Source organism: Sprattus sprattus (genome assembly GCF_963457725.1).
Source record: "Sprattus sprattus genome assembly, chromosome: 21".
Taxonomy (NCBI): Eukaryota; Metazoa; Chordata; class Actinopteri; order Clupeiformes; family Clupeidae; genus Sprattus; species Sprattus sprattus.
In genome coordinates, this window is record NC_137919.1 from 16,099,770 (window position 1) to 16,127,588 (window position 27,819).

Below are 27,819 nucleotides of genomic sequence, written 5' to 3' on the forward strand. Positions count from 1 at the left end.
GGTTTCCAGGAAAGTTAGCATTCTAACGTAACGTGCTGTGTGTCGGCTTTCTGATTCCTTTCATGTTTGGTACCGTTGGAAAGCGCTATAGCTCTCACACAACGTTATCTAATCCAAATAAGGACATTTCCTTTCCAGCAGTAACCAATGATGTTAGCAAAAACGGGGGTTTAAACCTAAGGACGCAATTTCATTGGTTCGCGGTGGTTTCTGATAACGTGATTCGCTCAGACGCATCACGTGGTATGGCTTGACACTTCCTGAATCTTTAAATGCGATTTTCTCAAAATGAGTTTTTGGTCATACTCCAAGGATCATAACTCCACTTCAGATCAACCTATATACACCAAACTTTCCAGTCTCGTACCCAACTATATTATGAAGACATTTACAGAGGGATTTGTAAATATATTATTCCTAGCCTGAATTATATAACATTATATCCCCAAAAACATAGCGAAAATCGACTTTCTAAGGCTATTGACAGTCTTTTCTGATTTACAGGAAAACAAAAGTAGATATCCATAAATCCCTCTGTAATTTTTTTCCCATCTAATATGCCAACAAAATGGAAAAGGATTTTTTAACCTGGCTTTATCCCATGATCAGACATGGTCTTTTAAACATTATGCAAATTGGCGCATATTTAATGAGATAACGCCTAATTTGCATATTCAAACATCAAAATACAAAAAACTTGTAATACATTTTTTTCTCATCTAAACATGACTAATCAACTGAGAAAGTTTCATGGTGATACCTTTTATTAAAGATTTTTACCCTATTCACCTGTAGTGTCTCGCCTTAAGTTTAAAGATGGAATTTGTTTGCCCAGTCCAAACTGGTTAACCATGGGTAGACCACAAAAAAAGTTGAAAATATTTCAAAGTCCAAACTGGTTAACCATGGGTGAAAAGAAAAAAAGTGGAACATTTTTCTAATTCCAAACTGGTTAACCATGGGTTAGCTTTTCTTTTTGGTTGACCATGGGTCTTAGATCCGTAGGCTGCGCACCATTGACTCAAGCCTCAGAGGGGGTGTTTAAGGCTGGTTATGGGCTTAAGGGTGGACCGGTGCTTAAGTCTGGTTATTTCTGGTGCTTGGGGTGCATCGGCAGCCTGCCTGAAAGTTGGAGGTGCCCCCACCGTCCCGGTGCTGCCTCTGGCCAGGAAGGCTGGCGCCAGCTTGGTCTTGTACAACTCATACTTACCTGGCAGGGGCGATACAATGATCAAGAAGGTTGTTTGCCCAGGGCGAGGCTCGGCCATTGCACAGCCGTGTCGTGCTGACCCCTGCGAATTCCTCAAATGTAGGAATCTCGACTGCACAATTTCTGGTGGTGGGGGACTGCGTTCGCGCTCTCCCCTGAGGTGATGGTTTAATGACAGACTAAAGCGCCGGCTTTGACTCGGAGGGCTGAAAGGCACGGCGATGATCTCCAGCAAGGGCTATTTGAAATGTGCGGAGGCTGCAATTGGAGGAATATTGAGGACTAATTGGAATGTGGGGAGGCTGCAAATGAAGGCATATTGAAATTGCAATCTTTGGCAAGTTGTATGTCGTCTGAAATATGGATTCCTAAACTGGAAACGCCTCGTACGTTTGTTATGGAACGCTACTTAAGTTTAAAGATGGAATTTGTTTGCCCAGTCCAAACTGGTTAACCATGGGTAGACCACAAAAAAAGTTGAAAATATTTCAAAGTCCAAACTGGTTAACCTTGGGTGAAAAAAAAAAAAGAAAAAAGTGGAACATTTTTCTAATTCCAAACTGGTTAACCATGGGTTAGCTTTTCTTTTTGGTTGACCATGGGTCTTAGATCCGTAGGCTGCGCACCATTGACTCAAGCCTCAGAGGGGGTGTTTAAGGCTGGTTATGGGCTTAAGGGTGGACCGGTGCTTAAGTCTGGTTATTTCTGGTGCTTGGGGTGCATCGGCAGCCTGCCTGAAAGTTGGAGGTGCCCCCACCGTCCCGGTGCTGCCTCTGGCCAGGAAGGCTGGCGCCAGCTTGGTCTTGTACAACTCATACTTACCTGGCAGGGGCGATACAATGATCAAGAAGGTTGTTTGCCCAGGGCGAGGCTCGGCCATTGCACAGCCGTGTCGTGCTGACCCCTGCGAATTCCTCAAATGTAGGAATCTCGACTGCACAATTTCTCGTAGTGGGGGACTGCGTTCGCGCTCTCCCCTGAGGTGATGGTTTAATGACAGACTAAAGCGCCGGCTTTGACTCGGAGGGCTGAAAGGCACGGCGATGATCTCCAGCAAGGGCTATTTGAAATGTGCGGAGGCTGCAATTGGAGGAATATTGAGGACTAATTGGAATGTGGGGAGGCTGCAAATGAAGGCATATTGAAATTGCAATCTTTGGCAAGTTGTATGTCGTCTGAAATATGGATTCCTAAACTGGAAACGCCTCGTACGTTTGTTATGGAACGCTACTTAAGGCGAGACACGGCAGGCAAAAACATCGTTTTTTCAGCAGTGGTCAATTTTGAGATTTTGAGCTAGTTCACTCCCTAAACATGTAATCTTTCATACTAGCATAAAGAAAATATCCTAATTATACATTAATGTGTATATTTATTCACATTTTGTCTGTTCGCGGCGTCAGCATTCTCATAGGTTTCCAGGAAAGTTAGCATTCTAACGTAACGTGCTGTGTGTCGGCTTTCTGATTCCTTTCATGTTTGGTACCGTTGGAAAGCGCTATAGCTCTCACACAACGTTATCTAATCCAAATAAGGACATTTCCTTTCCAGCAGTAACCAATGATGTTAGCAAAAACGGGGGTTTAAACCTAAGGACGCAATTTCATTGGTTCGCGGTGGTTTCTGATAACGTGATTCGCTCAGACGCATCACGTGGTATGGCTTGACACTTCCTGAATCTTTAAATGCGATTTTCTCAAAATGAGTTTTTGGTCATACTCCAAGGATCATAACTCCACTTCAGTTCAACCTATATACACCAAACTTTCCAGTCTCGTACCCAACTATATTATGAAGACATTTACAGAGGGATTTGTAAATATATTATTCCTAGCCTGAATTATATAACATTATATCCCCAAAAACATAGCGAAAATCGACTTTCTAAGGCTATTGACAGTCTTTTCTGATTTACAGGAAAACAAAAGTAGATATCCATAAATCCCTCTGTAATTTTTTTCCCATCTAATATGCCAACAAAATGGAAAAGGATTTTTTAACCTGGCTTTTTCCCATGATCAGACATGGTCTTTTAAACATTATGCAAATTGGCGCATATTTAATGAGATAACGCCTAATTTGCATATTCAAACATCAAAATACAAAAAACTTGTAATACATTTTTTTCTCATCTAAACATGACTAATAAACTGAAAAAGTTTCATGGTGATACCTTTTATTTAAGATTTTTACCCTATTCACCTGTAGTGTCTCGCCTTAAGTTTAAAGATGGAATTTGTTTGCCCAGTCCAAACTGGTTAACCATGGGTAGACCACAAAAAAAGTTGAAAATATTTCAAAGTCCAAACTGGTTAACCATGGGTGAAAAGAAAAAAAGTGGAACATTTTGCTAATTCCAAACTGGTTAACCATGGGTTAGCTTTTCTTTTTGGTTGACCATGGGTCTTAGATCCGTAGGCTGCGCACCATTGACTCAAGCCTCAGAGGGGGTGTTTAAGGCTGGTTATGGGCTTAAGGGTGGACCGGTGCTTAAGTCTGGTTATTTCTGGTGCTTGGGGTGCATCGGCAGCCTGCCTGAAAGTTGGAGGTGCCCCCACCGTCCCGGTGCTGCCTCTGGCCAGGAAGGCTGGCGCCAGCTTGGTCTTGTACAACTCATACTTACCTGGCAGGGGCGATACAATGATCAAGAAGGTTGTTTGCCCAGGGCGAGGCTCGGCCATTGCACAGCCGTGTCGTGCTGACCCCTGCGAATTCCTCAAATGTAGGAATCTCGACTGCACAATTTCTGGTGGTGGGGGACTGCGTTCGCGCTCTCCCCTGAGGTGATGGTTTAATGACAGACTAAAGCGCCGGCTTTGACTCGGAGGGCTGAAAGGCACGGCGATGATCTCCAGCAAGGGCTATTTGAAATGTGCGGAGGCTGCAATTGGAGGAATATTGAGGACTAATTGGAATGTGGGGAGGCTGCAAATGAAGGCATATTGAAATTGCAATCTTTGGCAAGTTGTATGTCGTCTGAAATATGGATTCCTAAACTGGAAACGCCTCGTACGTTTGTTATGGAACGCTACTTAAGTTTAAAGATGGAATTTGTTTGCCCAGTCCAAACTGGTTAACCATGGGTAGACCACAAAAAAAGTTGAAAATATTTCAAAGTCCAAACTGGTTAACCATGGGTGAAAAAAAAAAAAGAAAAAAAGTGGAACATTTTTCTAATTCCAAACTGGTTAACCATGGGTTAGCTTTTCTTTTTGGTTGACCATGGGTCTTAGATCCGTAGGCTGCGCACCATTGACTCAAGCCTCAGAGGGGGTGTTTAAGGCTGGTTATGGGCTTAAGGGTGGACCGGTGCTTAAGTCTGGTTATTTCTGGTGCTTGGGGTGCATCGGCAGCCTGCCTGAAAGTTGGAGGTGCCCCCACCGTCCCGGTGCTGCCTCTGGCCAGGAAGGCTGGCGCCAGCTTGGTCTTGTACAACTCATACTTACCTGGCAGGGGCGATACAATGATCAAGAAGGTTGTTTGCCCAGGGCGAGGCTCGGCCATTGCACAGCCGTGTCGTGCTGACCCCTGCGAATTCCTCAAATGTAGGAATCTCGACTGCACAATTTCTCGTAGTGGGGGACTGCGTTCGCGCTCTCCCCTGAGGTGATGGTTTAATGACAGACTAAAGCGCCGGCTTTGACTCGGAGGGCTGAAAGGCACGGCGATGATCTCCAGCAAGGGCTATTTGAAATGTGCGGAGGCTGCAATTGGAGGAATATTGAGGACTAATTGGAATGTGGGGAGGCTGCAAATGAAGGCATATTGAAATTGCAATCTTTGGCAAGTTGTATGTCGTCTGAAATATGGATTCCTAAACTGGAAACGCCTCGTACGTTTGTTATGGAACGCTACTTAAGGCGAGACACGGCAGGCAAAAACATCGTTTTTTCAGCAGTGGTCAATTTTGAGATTTTGAGCTAGTTCACTCCCTAAACATGTAATCTTTCATACTAGCATAAAGAAAATATCCTAATTATACATTAATGTGTATATTTATTCACATTTTGTCTGTTCGCGGCGTCAGCATTCTCATAGGTTTCCAGGAAAGTTAGCATTCTAACGTAACGTGCTGTGTGTCGGCTTTCTGATTCCTTTCATGTTTGGTACCGTTGGAAAGCGCTATAGCTCTCACACAACGTTATCTAATCCAAATAAGGACATTTCCTTTCCAGCAGTAACCAATGATGTTAGCAAAAACGGGGGTTTAAACCTAAGGACGCAATTTCATTGGTTCGCGGTGGTTTCTGATAACGTGATTCGCTCAGACGCATCACGTGGTATGGCTTGACACTTCCTGAATCTTTAAATGCGATTTTCTCAAAATGAGTTTTTGGTCATACTCCAAGGATCATAACTCCACTTCAGTTCAACCTATATACACCAAACTTTCCAGTCTCGTACCCAACTATATTATGAAGACATTTACAGAGGGATTTGTAAATATATTATTCCTAGCCTGAATTATATAACATTATATCCCCAAAAACATAGCGAAAATCGACTTTCTAAGGCTATTGACAGTCTTTTCTGATTTACAGGAAAACAAAAGTAGATATCCATAAATCCCTCTGTAATTTTTTTCCCATCTAATATGCCAACAAAATGGAAAAGGATTTTTTAACCTGGCTTTTTCCCATGATCAGACATGGTCTTTTAAACATTATGCAAATTGGCGCATATTTAATGAGATAACGCCTAATTTGCACATTCAAACATCAAAATACAAAAAACTTGTAATACATTTTTTTCTCATCTAAACATGACTAATCAACTGAGAAAGTTTCATGGTGATACCTTTTATTTAAGATTTTTACCCTATTCACCTGTAGTGTCTCGCCTTAAGTTTAAAGATGGAATTTGTTTGCCCAGTCCAAACTGGTTAACCATGGGTAGACCACAAAAAAAGTTGAAAATATTTCAAAGTCCAAACTGGTTAACCATGGGTGAAAAGAAAAAAAGTGGAACATTTTGCTAATTCCAAACTGGTTAACCATGGGTTAGCTTTTCTTTTTGGTTGACCATGGGTCTTAGATCCGTAGGCTGCGCACCATTGACTCAAGCCTCAGAGGGGGTGTTTAAGGCTGGTTATGGGCTTAAGGGTGGACCGGTGCTTAAGTCTGGTTATTTCTGGTGCTTGGGGTGCATCGGCAGCCTGCCTGAAAGTTTGAGGTGCCCCCACCGTCCCGGTGCTGCCTCTGGCCAGGAAGGCTGGCGCCAGCTTGGTCTTGTACAACTCATACTTACCTGGCAGGGGCGATACAATGATCAAGAAGGTTGTTTGCCCAGGGCGAGGCTCGGCCATTGCACAGCCGTGTCGTGCTGACCCCTGCGAATTCCTCAAATGTAGGAATCTCGACTGCACAATTTCTGGTGGTGGGGGACTGCGTTCGCGCTCTCCCCTGAGGTGATGGTTTAATGACAGACTAAAGCGCCGGCTTTGACTCGGAGGGCTGAAAGGCACGGCGATGATCTCCAGCAAGGGCTATTTGAAATGTGCGGAGGCTGCAATTGGAGGAATATTGAGGACTAATTGGAATGTGGGGAGGCTGCAAATGAAGGCATATTGAAATTGCAATCTTTGGCAAGTTGTATGTCGTCTGAAATATGGATTCCTAAACTGGAAACGCCTCGTACGTTTGTTATGGAACGCTACTTAAGTTTAAAGATGGAATTTGTTTGCCCAGTCCAAACTGGTTAACCATGGGTAGACCACAAAAAAAGTTGAAAATATTTCAAAGTCCAAACTGGTTAACCATGGGTGAAAAGAAAAAAAGTGGAACATTTTTCTAATTCCAAACTGGTTAACCATGGGTTAGCTTTTCTTTTTGGTTGACCATGGGTCTTAGATCCGTAGGCTGCGCACCATTGACTCAAGCCTCAGAGGGGGTGTTTAAGGCTGGTTATGGGCTTAAGGGTGGACCGGTGCTTAAGTCTGGTTATTTCTGGTGCTTGGGGTGCATCGGCAGCCTGCCTGAAAGTTGGAGGTGCCCCCACCGTCCCGGTGCTGCCTCTGGCCAGGAAGGCTGGCGCCAGCTTGGTCTTGTACAACTCATACTTACCTGGCAGGGGCGATACAATGATCAAGAAGGTTGTTTGCCCAGGGCGAGGCTCGGCCATTGCACAGCCGTGTCGTGCTGACCCCTGCGAATTCCTCAAATGTAGGAATCTCGACTGCACAATTTCTGGTGGTGGGGGACTGCGTTCGCGCTCTCCCCTGAGGTGATGGTTTAATGACAGACTAAAGCGCCGGCTTTGACTCGGAGGGCTGAAAGGCACGGCGATGATCTCCAGCAAGGGCTATTTGAAATGTGCGGAGGCTGCAATTGGAGGAATATTGAGGACTAATTGGAATGTGGGGAGGCTGCAAATGAAGGCATATTGAAATTGCAATCTTTGGCAAGTTGTATGTCGTCTGAAATATGGATTCCTAAACTGGAAACGCCTCGTACGTTTGTTATGGAACGCTACTTAAGGCGAGACACGGTAGGCAAAAACATCGTTTTTTCAGCAGTGGTCAATTTTGAGATTTTGAGCTAGTTCACTCCCTAAACATGTAATCTTTCATACTAGCATAAAGAAAATATCCTAATTATACATTAATGTGTATATTTATTCACATTTTGTCTGTTCGCGGCGTCAGCATTCTCATAGGTTTCCAGGAAAGTTAGCATTCTAACGTAACGTGCTGTGTGTCGGCTTTCTGATTCCTTTCATGTTTGGTACCGTTGGAAAGCGCTATAGCTCTCACACAACGTTATCTAATCCAAATAAGGACATTTCCTTTCCAGCAGTAACCAATGATGTTAGCAAAAACGGGGGTTTAAACCTAAGGACGCAATTTCATTGGTTCGCGGTGGTTTCTGATAACGTGATTCGCTCAGACGCATCACGTGGTATGGCTTGACAGTTCCTGAATCTTTAAATGCGATTTTCTCAAAATGAGTTTTTGGTCATACTCCAAGGATCATAACTCCACTTCAGTTCAACCTATATACACCAAACTTTCCAGTCTCGTACCCAACTATATTATGAAGACATTTACAGAGGGATTTGTAAATATATTATTCCTAGCCTGAATTATATAACATTATATCCCCAAAAACATAGCGAAAATCGACTTTCTAAGGCTATTGACAGTCTTTTCTGATTTACAGGAAAACAAAAGTAGATATCCATAAATCCCTCTGTAATTTTTTTCCCATCTAATATGCCAACAAAATGGAAAAGGATTTTTTAACCTGGCTTTTTCCCATGATCAGACATGGTCTTTTAAACATTATGCAAATTGGCGCATATTTAATGAGATAACGCCTAATTTGCATATTCAAACATCAAAATACAAAAAACTTGTAATACATTTTTTTCTCATCTAAACATGACTAATCAACTGAGAAAGTTTCATGGTGATACCTTTTATTTAAGATTTTTACCCTATTCACCTGTAGTGTCTCGCCTTAAGTTTAAAGATGGAATTTGTTTGCCCAGTCCAAACTGGTTAACCATGGGTAGACCACAAAAAAAGTTGAAAATATTTCAAAGTCCAAACTGGTTAACCATGGGTGAAAAGAAAAAAAGTGGAACATTTTTCTAATTCCAAACTGGTTAACCATGGGTTAGCTTTTCTTTTTGGTTGACCATGGGTCTTAGATCCGTAGGCTGCGCACCATTGACTCAAGCCTCAGAGGGGGTGTTTAAGGCTGGTTATGGGCTTAAGGGTGGACCGGTGCTTAAGTCTGGTTATTTCTGGTGCTTGGGGTGCATCGGCAGCCTGCCTGAAAGCTGGAGGTGCCCCCACCGTCCCGGTGCTGCCTCTGGCCAGGAAGGCTGGCGCCAGCTTGGTCTTGTACAACTCATACTTACCTGGCAGGGGCGATACAATGATCAAGAAGGTTGTTTGCTCAGGGCGAGGCTCGGCCATTGCACAGCCGTGTCGTGCTGACCCCTGCGAATTCCTCAAATGTAGGAATCTCGACTGCACAATTTCTCGTAGTGGGGGACTGCGTTCGCGCTCTCCCCTGAGGTGATGGTTTAATGACAGACTAAAGCGCCGGCTTTGATTGGAGGGCTGAAAGGCACGGCGATGATCTCCAGCAAGGGCTATTTGAAATGTGCGGAGGCTGCAATTGGAGGAATATTGAGGACTAATTGGAATGTGGGGAGGCTGCAAATGAAGGCATATTGAAATTGCAATCTTTGGCAAGTTGTATGTCGTCTGAAATATGGATTCCTAAACTGGAAACGCCTCGTACGTTTGTTATGGAACGCTACTTAAGGCGAGACACGGCAGGCAAAAACATCGTTTTTTCAGCAGTGGTCAATTTTGAGATTTTGAGCTAGTTCACTCCCTAAACATGTAATCTTTCATACTAGCATAAAGAAAATATCCTAATTATACATTAATGTGTATATTTATTCACATTTTGTCTGTTCGCGGCGTCAGCATTCTCATAGGTTTCCAGGAAAGTTAGCATTCTAACGTAACGTGCTGTGTGTCGGCTTTCTGATTCCTTTCATGTTTGGTACCGTTGGAAAGCGCTATAGCTCTCACACAACGTTATCTAATCCAAATAAGGACATTTCCTTTCCAGCAGTAACCAATGATGTTAGCAAAAACGGGGGTTTAAACCTAAGGACGCAATTTCATTGGTTCGCGGTGGTTTCTGATAACGTGATTCGCTCAGACGCATCACGTGGTATGGCTTGACACTTCCTGAATCTTTAAATGCGATTTTCTCAAAATGAGTTTTTGGTCATACTCCAAGGATCATAACTCCACTTCAGTTCAACCTATATACACCAAACTTTCCAGTCTCGTACCCAACTATATTATGAAGACATTTACAGAGGGATTTGTAAATATATTATTCCTAGCCTGAATTATATAACATTATATCCCCAAAAACATAGCGAAAATCGACTTTCTAAGGCTATTGACAGTCTCTTCTGATTTACAGGAAAACAAAAGTAGATATCCATAAATCCCTCTGTAATTTTTTTCCCATCTAATATGCCAACAAAATGGAAAAGGATTTTTTAACCTGGCTTTTTCCCATGATCAGACATGGTCTTTTAAACATTATGCAAATTGGCGCATATTTAATGAGATAACGCCTAATTTGCATATTCAAACATCAAAATACAAAAAACTTGTAATACATTTTTTTCTCATCTAAACATGACTAATCAACTGAGAAAGTTTCATGGTGATACCTTTTATTTAAGATTTTTACCCTATTCACCTGTAGTGTCTCGCCTTAAGTTTAAAGATGGAATTTGTTTGCCCAGTCCAAACTGGTTAACCATGGGTAGACCACAAAAAAAGTTGAAAATATTTCAAAGTCCAAACTGGTTAACCATGGGTGAAAAGAAAAAAAGTGGAACATTTTTCTAATTCCAAACTGGTTAACCATGGGTTAGCTTTTCTTTTTGGTTGACCATGGGTCTTAGATCCGTAGGCTGCGCACCATTGACTCAAGCCTCAGAGGGGGTGTTTAAGGCTGGTTATGGGCTTAAGGGTGGACCGGTGCTTAAGTCTGGTTATTTCTGGTGCTTGGGGTGCATCGGCAGCCTGCCTGAAAGTTTGAGGTGCCCCCACCGTCCCGGTGCTGCCTCTGGCCAGGAAGGCTGGCGCCAGCTTGGTCTTGTACAACTCATACTTACCTGGCAGGGGCGATACAATGATCAAGAAGGTTGTTTGCCCAGGGCGAGGCTCGGCCATTGCACAGCCGTGTCGTGCTGACCCCTGCGAATTCCTCAAATGTAGGAATCTCGACTGCACAATTTCTGGTGGTGGGGGACTGCGTTCGCGCTCTCCCCTGAGGTGATGGTTTAATGACAGACTAAAGCGCCGGCTTTGACTCGGAGGGCTGAAAGGCACGGCGATGATCTCCAGCAAGGGCTATTTGAAATGTGCGGAGGCTGCAATTGGAGGAATATTGAGGACTAATTGGAATGTGGGGAGGCTGCAAATGAAGGCATATTGAAATTGCAATCTTTGGCAAGTTGTATGTCGTCTGAAATATGGATTCCTAAACTGGAAACGCCTCGTACGTTTGTTATGGAACGCTACTTAAGTTTAAAGATGGAATTTGTTTGCCCAGTCCAAACTGGTTAACCATGGGTAGACCACAAAAAAAGTTGAAAATATTTCAAAGTCCAAACTGGTTAACCATGGGTGAAAAGAAAAAAAGTGGAACATTTTTCTAATTCCAAACTGGTTAACCATGGGTTAGCTTTTCTTTTTGGTTGACCATGGGTCTTAGATCCGTAGGCTGCGCACCATTGACTCAAGCCTCAGAGGGGGTGTTTAAGGCTGGTTATGGGCTTAAGGGTGGACCGGTGCTTAAGTCTGGTTATTTCTGGTGCTTGGGGTGCATCGGCAGCCTGCCTGAAAGTTGGAGGTGCCCCCACCGTCCCGGTGCTGCCTCTGGCCAGGAAGGCTGGCGCCAGCTTGGTCTTGTACAACTCATACTTACCTGGCAGGGGCGATACAATGATCAAGAAGGTTGTTTGCCCAGGGCGAGGCTCGGCCATTGCACAGCCGTGTCGTGCTGACCCCTGCGAATTCCTCAAATGTAGGAATCTCGACTGCACAATTTCTGGTGGTGGGGGACTGCGTTCGCGCTCTCCCCTGAGGTGATGGTTTAATGACAGACTAAAGCGCCGGCTTTGACTCGGAGGGCTGAAAGGCACGGCGATGATCTCCAGCAAGGGCTATTTGAAATGTGCGGAGGCTGCAATTGGAGGAATATTGAGGACTAATTGGAATGTGGGGAGGCTGCAAATGAAGGCATATTGAAATTGCAATCTTTGGCAAGTTGTATGTCGTCTGAAATATGGATTCCTAAACTGGAAACGCCTCGTACGTTTGTTATGGAACGCTACTTAAGGCGAGACACGGCAGGCAAAAACATCGTTTTTTCAGCAGTGGTCAATTTTGAGATTTTGAGCTAGTTCACTCCCTAAACATGTAATCTTTCATACTAGCATAAAGAAAATATCCTAATTATACATTAATGTGTATATTTATTCACATTTTGTCTGTTCGCGGCGTCAGCATTCTCATAGGTTTCCAGGAAAGTTAGCATTCTAACGTAACGTGCTGTGTGTCGGCTTTCTGATTCCTTTCATGTTTGGTACCGTTGGAAAGCGCTATAGCTCTCACACAACGTTATCTAATCCAAATAAGGACATTTCCTTTCCAGCAGTAACCAATGATGTTAGCAAAAACGGGGGTTTAAACCTAAGGACGCAATTTCATTGGTTCGCGGTGGTTTCTGATAACGTGATTCGCTCAGACGCATCACGTGGTATGGCTTGACAGTTCCTGAATCTTTAAATGCGATTTTCTCAAAATGAGTTTTTGGTCATACTCCAAGGATCATAACTCCACTTCAGTTCAACCTATATACACCAAACTTTCCAGTCTCGTACCCAACTATATTATGAAGACATTTACAGAGGGATTTGTAAATATATTATTCCTAGCCTGAATTATATAACATTATATCCCCAAAAACATAGCGAAAATCGACTTTCTAAGGCTATTGACAGTCTTTTCTGATTTACAGGAAAACAAAAGTAGATATCCATAAATCCCTCTGTAATTTTTTTCCCATCTAATATGCCAACAAAATGGAAAAGGATTTTTTAACCTGGCTTTTTCCCATGATCAGACATGGTCTTTTAAACATTATGCAAATTGGCGCATATTTAATGAGATAACGCCTAATTTGCATATTCAAACATCAAAATACAAAAAACTTGTAATACATTTTTTTCTCATCTAAACATGACTAATCAACTGAGAAAGTTTCATGGTGATACCTTTTATTTAAGATTTTTACCCTATTCACCTGTAGTGTCTCGCCTTAAGTTTAAAGATGGAATTTGTTTGCCCAGTCCAAACTGGTTAACCATGGGTAGACCACAAAAAAAGTTGAAAATATTTCAAAGTCCAAACTGGTTAACCATGGGTGAAAAGAAAAAAAGTGGAACATTTTTCTAATTCCAAACTGGTTAACCATGGGTTAGCTTTTCTTTTTGGTTGACCATGGGTCTTAGATCCGTAGGCTGCGCACCATTGACTCAAGCCTCAGAGGGGGTGTTTAAGGCTGGTTATGGGCTTAAGGGTGGACCGGTGCTTAAGTCTGGTTATTTCTGGTGCTTGGGGTGCATCGGCAGCCTGCCTGAAAGCTGGAGGTGCCCCCACCGTCCCGGTGCTGCCTCTGGCCAGGAAGGCTGGCGCCAGCTTGGTCTTGTACAACTCATACTTACCTGGCAGGGGCGATACAATGATCAAGAAGGTTGTTTGCTCAGGGCGAGGCTCGGCCATTGCACAGCCGTGTCGTGCTGACCCCTGCGAATTCCTCAAATGTAGGAATCTCGACTGCACAATTTCTCGTAGTGGGGGACTGCGTTCGCGCTCTCCCCTGAGGTGATGGTTTAATGACAGACTAAAGCGCCGGCTTTGATTGGAGGGCTGAAAGGCACGGCGATGATCTCCAGCAAGGGCTATTTGAAATGTGCGGAGGCTGCAATTGGAGGAATATTGAGGACTAATTGGAATGTGGGGAGGCTGCAAATGAAGGCATATTGAAATTGCAATCTTTGGCAAGTTGTATGTCGTCTGAAATATGGATTCCTAAACTGGAAACGCCTCGTACGTTTGTTATGGAACGCTACTTAAGGCGAGACACGGCAGGCAAAAACATCGTTTTTTCAGCAGTGGTCAATTTTGAGATTTTGAGCTAGTTCACTCCCTAAACATGTAATCTTTCATACTAGCATAAAGAAAATATCCTAATTATACATTAATGTGTATATTTATTCACATTTTGTCTGTTCGCGGCGTCAGCATTCTCATAGGTTTCCAGGAAAGTTAGCATTCTAACGTAACGTGCTGTGTGTCGGCTTTCTGATTCCTTTCATGTTTGGTACCGTTGGAAAGCGCTATAGCTCTCACACAACGTTATCTAATCCAAATAAGGACATTTCCTTTCCAGCAGTAACCAATGATGTTAGCAAAAACGGGGGTTTAAACCTAAGGACGCAATTTCATTGGTTCGCGGTGGTTTCTGATAACGTGATTCGCTCAGACGCATCACGTGGTATGGCTTGACACTTCCTGAATCTTTAAATGCGATTTTCTCAAAATGAGTTTTTGGTCATACTCCAAGGATCATAACTCCACTTCAGTTCAACCTATATACACCAAACTTTCCAGTCTCGTACCCAACTATATTATGAAGACATTTACAGAGGGATTTGTAAATATATTATTCCTAGCCTGAATTATATAACATTATATCCCCAAAAACATAGCGAAAATCGACTTTCTAAGGCTATTGACAGTCTCTTCTGATTTACAGGAAAACAAAAGTAGATATCCATAAATCCCTCTGTAATTTTTTTCCCATCTAATATGCCAACAAAATGGAAAAGGATTTTTTAACCTGGCTTTTTCCCATGATCAGACATGGTCTTTTAAACATTATGCAAATTGGCGCATATTTAATGAGATAACGCCTAATTTGCATATTCAAACATCAAAATACAAAAAACTTGTAATACATTTTTTTCTCATCTAAACATGACTAATCAACTGAGAAAGTTTCATGGTGATACCTTTTATTTAAGATTTTTACCCTATTCACCTGTAGTGTCTCGCCTTAAGTTTAAAGATGGAATTTGTTTGCCCAGTCCAAACTGGTTAACCATGGGTAGACCACAAAAAAAGTTGAAAATATTTCAAAGTCCAAACTGGTTAACCATGGGTGAAAAGAAAAAAAGTGGAACATTTTTCTAATTCCAAACTGGTTAACCATGGGTTAGCTTTTCTTTTTGGTTGACCATGGGTCTTAGATCCGTAGGCTGCGCACCATTGACTCAAGCCTCAGAGGGGGTGTTTAAGGCTGGTTATGGGCTTAAGGGTGGACCGGTGCTTAAGTCTGGTTATTTCTGGTGCTTGGGGTGCATCGGCAGCCTGCCTGAAAGTTGGAGGTGCCCCCACCGTCCCGGTGCTGCCTCTGGCCAGGAAGGCTGGCGCCAGCTTGGTCTTGTACAACTCATACTTACCTGGCAGGGGCGATACAATGATCAAGAAGGTTGTTTGCCCAGGGCGAGGCTCGGCCATTGCACAGCCGTGTCGTGCTGACCCCTGCGAATTCCTCAAATGTAGGAATCTCGACTGCACAATTTCTGGTGGTGGGGGACTGCGTTCGCGCTCTCCCCTGAGGTGATGGTTTAATGACAGACTAAAGCGCCGGCTTTGACTCGGAGGGCTGAAAGGCACGGCGATGATCTCCAGCAAGGGCTATTTGAAATGTGCGGAGGCTGCAATTGGAGGAATATTGAGGACTAATTGGAATGTGGGGAGGCTGCAAATGAAGGCATATTGAAATTGCAATCTTTGGCAAGTTGTATGTCGTCTGAAATATGGATTCCTAAACTGGAAACGCCTCGTACGTTTGTTATGGAACGCTACTTAAGGCGAGACACGGCAGGCAAAAACATCGTTTTTTCAGCAGTGGTCAATTTTGAGATTTTGAGCTAGTTCACTCCCTAAACATGTAATCTTTCATACTAGCATAAAGAAAATATCCTAATTATACATTAATGTGTATATTTATTCACATTTTGTCTGTTCGCGGCGTCAGCATTCTCATAGGTTGCCAGGAAAGTTAGCATTCTAACGTAACGTGCTGTGTGTCGGCTTTCTGATTCCTTTCATGTTTGGTACCGTTGGAAAGCGCTATAGCTCTCACACAACGTTATCTAATCCAAATAAGGACATTTCCTTTCCAGCAGTAACCAATGATGTTAGCAAAAACGGGGGTTTAAACCTAAGGACGCAATTTCATTGGTTCGCGGTGGTTTCTGATAACGTGATTCGCTCAGACGCATCACGTGGTATGGCTTGACAGTTCCTGAATCTTTAAATGCGATTTTCTCAAAATGAGTTTTTGGTCATACTCCAAGGATCATAACTCCACTTCAGTTCAACCTATATACACCAAACTTTCCAGTCTCGTACCCAACTATATTATGAAGACATTTACAGAGGGATTTGTAAATATATTATTCCTAGCCTGAATTATATAACATTATATCCCCAAAAACATAGCGAAAATCGACTTTCTAAGGCTATTGACAGTCTTTTCTGATTTACAGGAAAACAAAAGTAGATATCCATAAATCCCTCTGTAATTTTTTTCCCATCTAATATGCCAACAAAATGGAAAAGGATTTTTTAACCTGGCTTTTTCCCATGATCAGACATGGTCTTTTAAACATTATGCAAATTGGCGCATATTTAATGAGATAACGCCTAATTTGCATATTCAAACATCAAAATACAAAAAACTTGTAATACATTTTTTTCTCATCTAAACATGACTAATCAACTGAGAAAGTTTCATGGTGATACCTTTTATTTAAGATTTTTACCCTATTCACCTGTAGTGTCTCGCCTTAAGTTTAAAGATGGAATTTGTTTGCCCAGTCCAAACTGGTTAACCATGGGTAGACCACAAAAAAAGTTGAAAATATTTCAAAGTCCAAACTGGTTAACCATGGGTGAAAAGAAAAAAAGTGGAACATTTTTCTAATTCCAAACTGGTTAACCATGGGTTAGCTTTTCTTTTTGGTTGACCATGGGTCTTAGATCCGTAGGCTGCGCACCATTGACTCAAGCCTCAGAGGGGGTGTTTAAGGCTGGTTATGGGCTTAAGGGTGGACCGGTGCTTAAGTCTGGTTATTTCTGGTGCTTGGGGTGCATCGGCAGCCTGCCTGAAAGCTGGAGGTGCCCCCACCGTCCCGGTGCTGCCTCTGGCCAGGAAGGCTGGCGCCAGCTTGGTCTTGTACAACTCATACTTACCTGGCAGGGGCGATACAATGATCAAGAAGGTTGTTTGCTCAGGGCGAGGCTCGGCCATTGCACAGCCGTGTCGTGCTGACCCCTGCGAATTCCTCAAATGTAGGAATCTCGACTGCACAATTTCTCGTAGTGGGGGACTGCGTTCGCGCTCTCCCCTGAGGTGATGGTTTAATGACAGACTAAAGCGCCGGCTTTGATTGGAGGGCTGAAAGGCACGGCGATGATCTCCAGCAAGGGCTATTTGAAATGTGCGGAGGCTGCAATTGGAGGAATATTGAGGACTAATTGGAATGTGGGGAGGCTGCAAATGAAGGCATATTGAAATTGCAATCTTTGGCAAGTTGTATGTCGTCTGAAATATGGATTCCTAAACTGGAAACGCCTCGTACGTTTGTTATGGAACGCTACTTAAGGCGAGACACGGCAGGCAAAAACATCGTTTTTTCAGCAGTGGTCAATTTTGAGATTTTGAGCTAGTTCACTCCCTAAACATGTAATCTTTCATACTAGCATAAAGAAAATATCCTAATTATACATTAATGTGTATATTTATTCACATTTTGTCTGTTCGCGGCGTCAGCATTCTCATAGGTTTCCAGGAAAGTTAGCATTCTAACGTAACGTGCTGTGTGTCGGCTTTCTGATTCCTTTCATGTTTGGTACCGTTGGAAAGCGCTATAGCTCTCACACAACGTTATCTAATCCAAATAAGGACATTTCCTTTCCAGCAGTAACCAATGATGTTAGCAAAAACGGGGGTTTAAACCTAAGGACGCAATTTCATTGGTTCGCGGTGGTTTCTGATAACGTGATTCGCTCAGACGCATCACGTGGTATGGCTTGACACTTCCTGAATCTTTAAATGCGATTTTCTCAAAATGAGTTTTTGGTCATACTCCAAGGATCATAACTCCACTTCAGTTCAACCTATATACACCAAACTTTCCAGTCTCGTACCCAACTATATTATGAAGACATTTACAGAGGGATTTGTAAATATATTATTCCTAGCCTGAATTATATAACATTATATCCCCAAAAACATAGCGAAAATCGACTTTCTAAGGCTATTGACAGTCTCTTCTGATTTACAGGAAAACAAAAGTAGATATCCATAAATCCCTCTGTAATTTTTTTCCCATCTAATATGCCAACAAAATGGAAAAGGATTTTTTAACCTGGCTTTTTCCCATGATCAGACATGGTCTTTTAAACATTATGCAAATTGGCGCATATTTAATGAGATAACGCCTAATTTGCATATTCAAACATCAAAATACAAAAAACTTGTAATACATTTTTTTCTCATCTAAACATGACTAATCAACTGAGAAAGTTTCATGGTGATACCTTTTATTTAAGATTTTTACCCTATTCACCTGTAGTGTCTCGCCTTAAGTTTAAAGATGGAATTTGTTTGCCCAGTCCAAACTGGTTAACCATGGGTAGACCACAAAAAAAGTTGAAAATATTTCAAAGTCCAAACTGGTTAACCATGGGTGAAAAGAAAAAAAGTGGAACATTTTTCTAATTCCAAACTGGTTAACCATGGGTTAGCTTTTCTTTTTGGTTGACCATGGGTCTTAGATCCGTAGGCTGCGCACCATTGACTCAAGCCTCAGAGGGGGTGTTTAAGGCTGGTTATGGGCTTAAGGGTGGACCGGTGCTTAAGTCTGGTTATTTCTGGTGCTTGGGGTGCATCGGCAGCCTGCCTGAAAGTTGGAGGTGCCCCCACCGTCCCGGTGCTGCCTCTGGCCAGGAAGGCTGGCGCCAGCTTGGTCTTGTACAACTCATACTTACCTGGCAGGGGCGATACAATGATCAAGAAGGTTGTTTGCCCAGGGCGAGGCTCGGCCATTGCACAGCCGTGTCGTGCTGACCCCTGCGAATTCCTCAAATGTAGGAATCTCGACTGCACAATTTCTGGTGGTGGGGGACTGCGTTCGCGCTCTCCCCTGAGGTGATGGTTTAATGACAGACTAAAGCGCCGGCTTTGACTCGGAGGGCTGAAAGGCACGGCGATGATCTCCAGCAAGGGCTATTTGAAATGTGCGGAGGCTGCAATTGGAGGAATATTGAGGACTAATTGGAATGTGGGGAGGCTGCAAATGAAGGCATATTGAAATTGCAATCTTTGGCAAGTTGTATGTCGTCTGAAATATGGATTCCTAAACTGGAAACGCCTCGTACGTTTGTTATGGAACGCTACTTAAGGCGAGACACGGCAGGCAAAAACATCGTTTTTTCAGCAGTGGTCAATTTTGAGATTTTGAGCTAGTTCACTCCCTAAACATGTAATCTTTCATACTAGCATAAAGAAAATATCCTAATTATACATTAATGTGTATATTTATTCACATTTTGTCTGTTCGCGGCGTCAGCATTCTCATAGGTTTCCAGGAAAGTTAGCATTCTAACGTAACGTGCTGTGTGTCGGCTTTCTGATTCCTTTCATGTTTGGTACCGTTGGAAAGCGCTATAGCTCTCACACAACGTTATCTAATCCAAATAAGGACATTTCCTTTCCAGCAGTAACCAATGATGTTAGCAAAAACGGGGGTTTAAACCTAAGGACGCAATTTCATTGGTTCGCGGTGGTTTCTGATAACGTGATTCGCTCAGACGCATCACGTGGTATGGCTTGACACTTCCTGAATCTTTAAATGCGATTTTCTCAAAATGAGTTTTTGGTCATACTCCAAGGATCATAACTCCACTTCAGTTCAACCTATATACACCAAACTTTCCAGTCTCGTACCCAACTATATTATGAAGACATTTACAGAGGGATTTGTAAATATATTATTCCTAGCCTGAATTATATAACATTATATCCCCAAAAACATAGCGAAAATCGACTTTCTAAGGCTATTGACAGTCTCTTCTGATTTACAGGAAAACAAAAGTAGATATCCATAAATCCCTCTGTAATTTTTTTCCCATCTAATATGCCAACAAAATGGAAAAGGATTTTTTAACCTGGCTTTTTCCCATGATCAGACATGGTCTTTTAAACATTATGCAAATTGGCGCATATTTAATGAGATAACGCCTAATTTGCATATTCAAACATCAAAATACAAAAAACTTGTAATACATTTTTTTCTCATCTAAACATGACTAATCAACTGAGAAAGTTTCATGGTGATACCTTTTATTTAAGATTTTTACCCTATTCACCTGTAGTGTCTCGCCTTAAGTTTAAAGATGGAATTTGTTTGCCCAGTCCAAACTGGTTAACCATGGGTAGACCACAAAAAAAGTTGAAAATATTTCAAAGTCCAAACTGGTTAACCATGGGTGAAAAGAAAAAAAGTGGAACATTTTTCTAATTCCAAACTGGTTAACCATGGGTTAGCTTTTCTTTTTGGTTGACCATGGGTCTTAGATCCGTAGGCTGCGCACCATTGACTCAAGCCTCAGAGGGGGTGTTTAAGGCTGGTTATGGGCTTAAGGGTGGACCGGTGCTTAAGTCTGGTTATTTCTGGTGCTTGGGGTGCATCGGCAGCCTGCCTGAAAGCTGGAGGTGCCCCCACCGTCCCGGTGCTGCCTCTGGCCAGGAAGGCTGGCGCCAGCTTGGTCTTGTACAACTCATACTTACCTGGCAGGGGCGATACAATGATCAAGAAGGTTGTTTGCTCAGGGCGAGGCTCGGCCATTGCACAGCCGTGTCGTGCTGACCCCTGCGAATTCCTCAAATGTAGGAATCTCGACTGCACAATTTCTCGTAGTGGGGGACTGCGTTCGCGCTCTCCCCTGAGGTGATGGTTTAATGACAGACTAAAGCGCCGGCTTTGATTGGAGGGCTGAAAGGCACGGCGATGATCTCCAGCAAGGGCTATTTGAAATGTGCGGAGGCTGCAATTGGAGGAATATTGAGGACTAATTGGAATGTGGGGAGGCTGCAAATGAAGGCATATTGAAATTGCAATCTTTGGCAAGTTGTATGTCGTCTGAAATATGGATTCCTAAACTGGAAACGCCTCGTACGTTTGTTATGGAACGCTACTTAAGGCGAGACACGGCAGGCAAAAACATCGTTTTTTCAGCAGTGGTCAATTTTGAGATTTTGAGCTAGTTCACTCCCTAAACATGTAATCTTTCATACTAGCATAAAGAAAATATCCTAATTATACATTAATGTGTATATTTATTCACATTTTGTCTGTTCGCGGCGTCAGCATTCTCATAGGTTTCCAGGAAAGTTAGCATTCTAACGTAACGTGCTGTGTGTCGGCTTTCTGATTCCTTTCATGTTTGGTACCGTTGGAAAGCGCTATAGCTCTCACACAACGTTATCTAATCCAAATAAGGACATTTCCTTTCCAGCAGTAACCAATGATGTTAGCAAAAACGGGGGTTTAAACCTAAGGACGCAATTTCATTGGTTCGCGGTGGTTTCTGATAACGTGATTCGCTCAGACGCATCACGTGGTATGGCTTGACACTTCCTGAATCTTTAAATGCGATTTTCTCAAAATGAGTTTTTGGTCATACTCCAAGGATCATAACTCCACTTCAGTTCAACCTATATACACCAAACTTTCCAGTCTCGTACCCAACTATATTATGAAGACATTTACAGAGGGATTTGTAAATATATTATTCCTAGCCTGAATTATATAACATTATATCCCCAAAAACATAGCGAAAATCGACTTTCTAAGGCTATTGACAGTCTTTTCTGATTTACAGGAAAACAAAAGTAGATATCCATAAATCCCTCTGTAATTTTTTTCCCATCTAATATGCCAACAAAATGGAAAAGGATTTTTTAACCTGGCTTTTTCCCATGATCAGACATGGTCTTTTAAACATTATGCAAATTGGCGCATATTTAATGAGATAACGCCTAATTTGCATATTCAAACATCAAAATACAAAAAACTTGTAATACATTTTTTTCTCATCTAAACATGACTAATCAACTGAGAAAGTTTCATGGTGATACCTTTTATTTAAGATTTTTACCCTATTCACCTGTAGTGTCTCGCCTTAAGTTTAAAGATGGAATTTGTTTGCCCAGTCCAAACTGGTTAACCATGGGTAGACCACAAAAAAAGTTGAAAATATTTCAAAGTCCAAACTGGTTAACCATGGGTGAAAAGAAAAAAAGTGGAACATTTTTCTAATTCCAAACTGGTTAACCATGGGTTAGCTTTTCTTTTTGGTTGACCATGGGTCTTAGATCCGTAGGCTGCGCACCATTGACTCAAGCCTCAGAGGGGGTGTTTAAGGCTGGTTATGGGCTTAAGGGTGGACCGGTGCTTAAGTCTGGTTATTTCTGGTGCTTGGGGTGCATCGGCAGCCTGCCTGAAAGTTGGAGGTGCCCCCACCGTCCCGGTGCTGCCTCTGGCCAGGAAGGCTGGCGCCAGCTTGGTCTTGTACAACTCATACTTACCTGGCAGGGGCGATACAATGATCAAGAAGGTTGTTTGCCCAGGGCGAGGCTCGGCCATTGCACAGCCGTGTCGTGCTGACCCCTGCGAATTCCTCAAATGTAGGAATCTCGACTGCACAATTTCTGGTGGTGGGGGACTGCGTTCGCGCTCTCCCCTGAGGTGATGGTTTAATGACAGACTAAAGCGCCGGCTTTGACTCGGAGGGCTGAAAGGCACGGCGATGATCTCCAGCAAGGGCTATTTGAAATGTGCGGAGGCTGCAATTGGAGGAATATTGAGGACTAATTGGAATGTGGGGAGGCTGCAAATGAAGGCATATTGAAATTGCAATCTTTGGCAAGTTGTATGTCGTCTGAAATATGGATTCCTAAACTGGAAACGCCTCGTACGTTTGTTATGGAACGCTACTTAAGGCGAGACACGGCAGGCAAAAACATCGTTTTTTCAGCAGTGGTCAATTTTGAGATTTTGAGCTAGTTCACTCCCTAAACATGTAATCTTTCATACTAGCATAAAGAAAATATCCTAATTATACATTAATGTGTATATTTATTCACATTTTGTCTGTTCGCGGCGTCAGCATTCTCATAGGTTTCCAGGAAAGTTAGCATTCTAACGTAACGTGCTGTGTGTCGGCTTTCTGATTCCTTTCATGTTTGGTACCGTTGGAAAGCGCTATAGCTCTCACACAACGTTATCTAATCCAAATAAGGACATTTCCTTTCCAGCAGTAACCAATGATGTTAGCAAAAACGGGGGTTTAAACCTAAGGACGCAATTTCATTGGTTCGCGGTGGTTTCTGATAACGTGATTCGCTCAGACGCATCACGTGGTATGGCTTGACACTTCCTGAATCTTTAAATGCGATTTTCTCAAAATGAGTTTTTGGTCATACTCCAAGGATCATAACTCCACTTCAGTTCAACCTATATACACCAAACTTTCCAGTCTCGTACCCAACTATATTATGAAGACATTTACAGAGGGATTTGTAAATATATTATTCCTAGCCTGAATTATATAACATTATATCCCCAAAAACATAGCGAAAATCGACTTTCTAAGGCTATTGACAGTCTCTTCTGATTTACAGGAAAACAAAAGTAGATATCCATAAATCCCTCTGTAATTTTTTTCCCATCTAATATGCCAACAAAATGGAAAAGGATTTTTTAACCTGGCTTTTTCCCATGATCAGACATGGTCTTTTAAACATTATGCAAATTGGCGCATATTTAATGAGATAACGCCTAATTTGCATATTCAAACATCAAAATACAAAAAACTTGTAATACATTTTTTTCTCATCTAAACATGACTAATCAACTGAGAAAGTTTCATGGTGATACCTTTTATTTAAGATTTTTACCCTATTCACCTGTAGTGTCTCGCCTTAAGTTTAAAGATGGAATTTGTTTGCCCAGTCCAAACTGGTTAACCATGGGTAGACCACAAAAAAAGTTGAAAATATTTCAAAGTCCAAACTGGTTAACCATGGGTGAAAAGAAAAAAAGTGGAACATTTTTCTAATTCCAAACTGGTTAACCATGGGTTAGCTTTTCTTTTTGGTTGACCATGGGTCTTAGATCCGTAGGCTGCGCACCATTGACTCAAGCCTCAGAGGGGGTGTTTAAGGCTGGTTATGGGCTTAAGGGTGGACCGGTGCTTAAGTCTGGTTATTTCTGGTGCTTGGGGTGCATCGGCAGCCTGCCTGAAAGTTGGAGGTGCCCCCACCGTCCCGGTGCTGCCTCTGGCCAGGAAGGCTGGCGCCAGCTTGGTCTTGTACAACTCATACTTACCTGGCAGGGGCGATACAATGATCAAGAAGGTTGTTTGCCCAGGGCGAGGCTCGGCCATTGCACAGCCGTGTCGTGCTGACCCCTGCGAATTCCTCAAATGTAGGAATCTCGACTGCACAATTTCTGGTGGTGGGGGACTGCGTTCGCGCTCTCCCCTGAGGTGATGGTTTAATGACAGACTAAAGCGCCGGCTTTGACTCGGAGGGCTGAAAGGCACGGCGATGATCTCCAGCAAGGGCTATTTGAAATGTGCGGAGGCTGCAATTGGAGGAATATTGAGGACTAATTGGAATGTGGGGAGGCTGCAAATGAAGGCATATTGAAATTGCAATCTTTGGCAAGTTGTATGTCGTCTGAAATATGGATTCCTAAACTGGAAACGCCTCGTACGTTTGTTATGGAACGCTACTTAAGGCGAGACACGGTAGGCAAAAACATCGTTTTTTCAGCAGTGGTCAATTTTGAGATTTTGAGCTAGTTCACTCCCTAAACATGTAATCTTTCATACTAGCATAAAGAAAATATCCTAATTATACATTAATGTGTATATTTATTCACATTTTGTCTGTTCGCGGCGTCAGCATTCTCATAGGTTTCCAGGAAAGTTAGCATTCTAACGTAACGTGCTGTGTGTCGGCTTTCTGATTCCTTTCATGTTTGGTACCGTTGGAAAGCGCTATAGCTCTCACACAACGTTATCTAATCCAAATAAGGACATTTCCTTTCCAGCAGTAACCAATGATGTTAGCAAAAACGGGGGTTTAAACCTAAGGACGCAATTTCATTGGTTCGCGGTGGTTTCTGATAACTTGATTCGCTCAGACGCATCACGTGGTATGGCTTGACAGTTCCTGAATCTTTAAATGCGATTTTCTCAAAATGAGTTTTTGGTCATACTCCAAGGATCATAACTCCACTTCAGTTCAACCTATATACACCAAACTTTCCAGTCTCGTACCCAACTATATTATGAAGACATTTACAGAGGGATTTGTAAATATATTATTCCTAGCCTGAATTATATAACATTATATCCCCAAAAACATAGCGAAAATCGACTTTCTAAGGCTATTGACAGTCTTTTCTGATTTACAGGAAAACAAAAGTAGATATCCATAAATCCCTCTGTAATTTTTTTCCCATCTAATATGCCAACAAAATGGAAAAGGATTTTTTAACCTGGCTTTTTCCCATGATCAGACATGGTCTTTTAAACATTATGCAAATTGGCGCATATTTAATGAGATAACGCCTAATTTGCATATTCAAACATCAAAATACAAAAAACTTGTAATACATTTTTTTCTCATCTAAACATGACTAATCAACTGAGAAAGTTTCATGGTGATACCTTTTATTTAAGATTTTTACCCTATTCACCTGTAGTGTCTCGCCTTAAGTTTAAAGATGGAATTTGTTTGCCCAGTCCAAACTGGTTAACCATGGGTAGACCACAAAAAAAGTTGAAAATATTTCAAAGTCCAAACTGGTTAACCATGGGTGAAAAGAAAAAAAGTGGAACATTTTTCTAATTCCAAACTGGTTAACCATGGGTTAGCTTTTCTTTTTGGTTGACCATGGGTCTTAGATCCGTAGGCTGCGCACCATTGACTCAAGCCTCAGAGGGGGTGTTTAAGGCTGGTTATGGGCTTAAGGGTGGACCGGTGCTTAAGTCTGGTTATTTCTGGTGCTTGGGGTGCATCGGCAGCCTGCCTGAAAGCTGGAGGTGCCCCCACCGTCCCGGTGCTGCCTCTGGCCAGGAAGGCTGGCGCCAGCTTGGTCTTGTACAACTCATACTTACCTGGCAGGGGCGATACAATGATCAAGAAGGTTGTTTGCTCAGGGCGAGGCTCGGCCATTGCACAGCCGTGTCGTGCTGACCCCTGCGAATTCCTCAAATGTAGGAATCTCGACTGCACAATTTCTCGTAGTGGGGGACTGCGTTCGCGCTCTCCCCTGAGGTGATGGTTTAATGACAGACTAAAGCGCCGGCTTTGATTGGAGGGCTGAAAGGCACGGCGATGATCTCCAGCAAGGGCTATTTGAAATGTGCGGAGGCTGCAATTGGAGGAATATTGAGGACTAATTGGAATGTGGGGAGGCTGCAAATGAAGGCATATTGAAATTGCAATCTTTGGCAAGTTGTATGTCGTCTGAAATATGGATTCCTAAACTGGAAACGCCTCGTACGTTTGTTATGGAACGCTACTTAAGGCGAGACACGGCAGGCAAAAACATCGTTTTTTCAGCAGTGGTCAATTTTGAGATTTTGAGCTAGTTCACTCCCTAAACATGTAATCTTTCATACTAGCATAAAGAAAATATCCTAATTATACATTAATGTGTATATTTATTCACATTTTGTCTGTTCGCGGCGTCAGCATTCTCATAGGTTTCCAGGAAAGTTAGCATTCTAACGTAACGTGCTGTGTGTCGGCTTTCTGATTCCTTTCATGTTTGGTACCGTTGGAAAGCGCTATAGCTCTCACACAACGTTATCTAATCCAAATAAGGACATTTCCTTTCCAGCAGTAACCAATGATGTTAGCAAAAACGGGGGTTTAAACCTAAGGACGCAATTTCATTGGTTCGCGGTGGTTTCTGATAACGTGATTCGCTCAGACGCATCACGTGGTATGGCTTGACACTTCCTGAATCTTTAAATGCGATTTTCTCAAAATGAGTTTTTGGTCATACTCCAAGGATCATAACTCCACTTCAGTTCAACCTATATACACCAAACTTTCCAGTCTCGTACCCAACTATATTATGAAGACATTTACAGAGGGATTTGTAAATATATTATTCCTAGCCTGAATTATATAACATTATATCCCCAAAAACATAGCGAAAATCGACTTTCTAAGGCTATTGACAGTCTCTTCTGATTTACAGGAAAACAAAAGTAGATATCCATAAATCCCTCTGTAATTTTTTTCCCATCTAATATGCCAACAAAATGGAAAAGGATTTTTTAACCTGGCTTTTTCCCATGATCAGACATGGTCTTTTAAACATTATGCAAATTGGCGCATATTTAATGAGATAACGCCTAATTTGCATATTCAAACATCAAAATACAAAAAACTTGTAATACATTTTTTTCTCATCTAAACATGACTAATCAACTGAGAAAGTTTCATGGTGATACCTTTTATTTAAGATTTTTACCCTATTCACCTGTAGTGTCTCGCCTTAAGTTTAAAGATGGAATTTGTTTGCCCAGTCCAAACTGGTTAACCATGGGTAGACCACAAAAAAAGTTGAAAATATTTCAAAGTCCAAACTGGTTAACCATGGGTGAAAAGAAAAAAAGTGGAACATTTTTCTAATTCCAAACTGGTTAACCATGGGTTAGCTTTTCTTTTTGGTTGACCATGGGTCTTAGATCCGTAGGCTGCGCACCATTGACTCAAGCCTCAGAGGGGGTGTTTAAGGCTGGTTATGGGCTTAAGGGTGGACCGGTGCTTAAGTCTGGTTATTTCTGGTGCTTGGGGTGCATCGGCAGCCTGCCTGAAAGTTGGAGG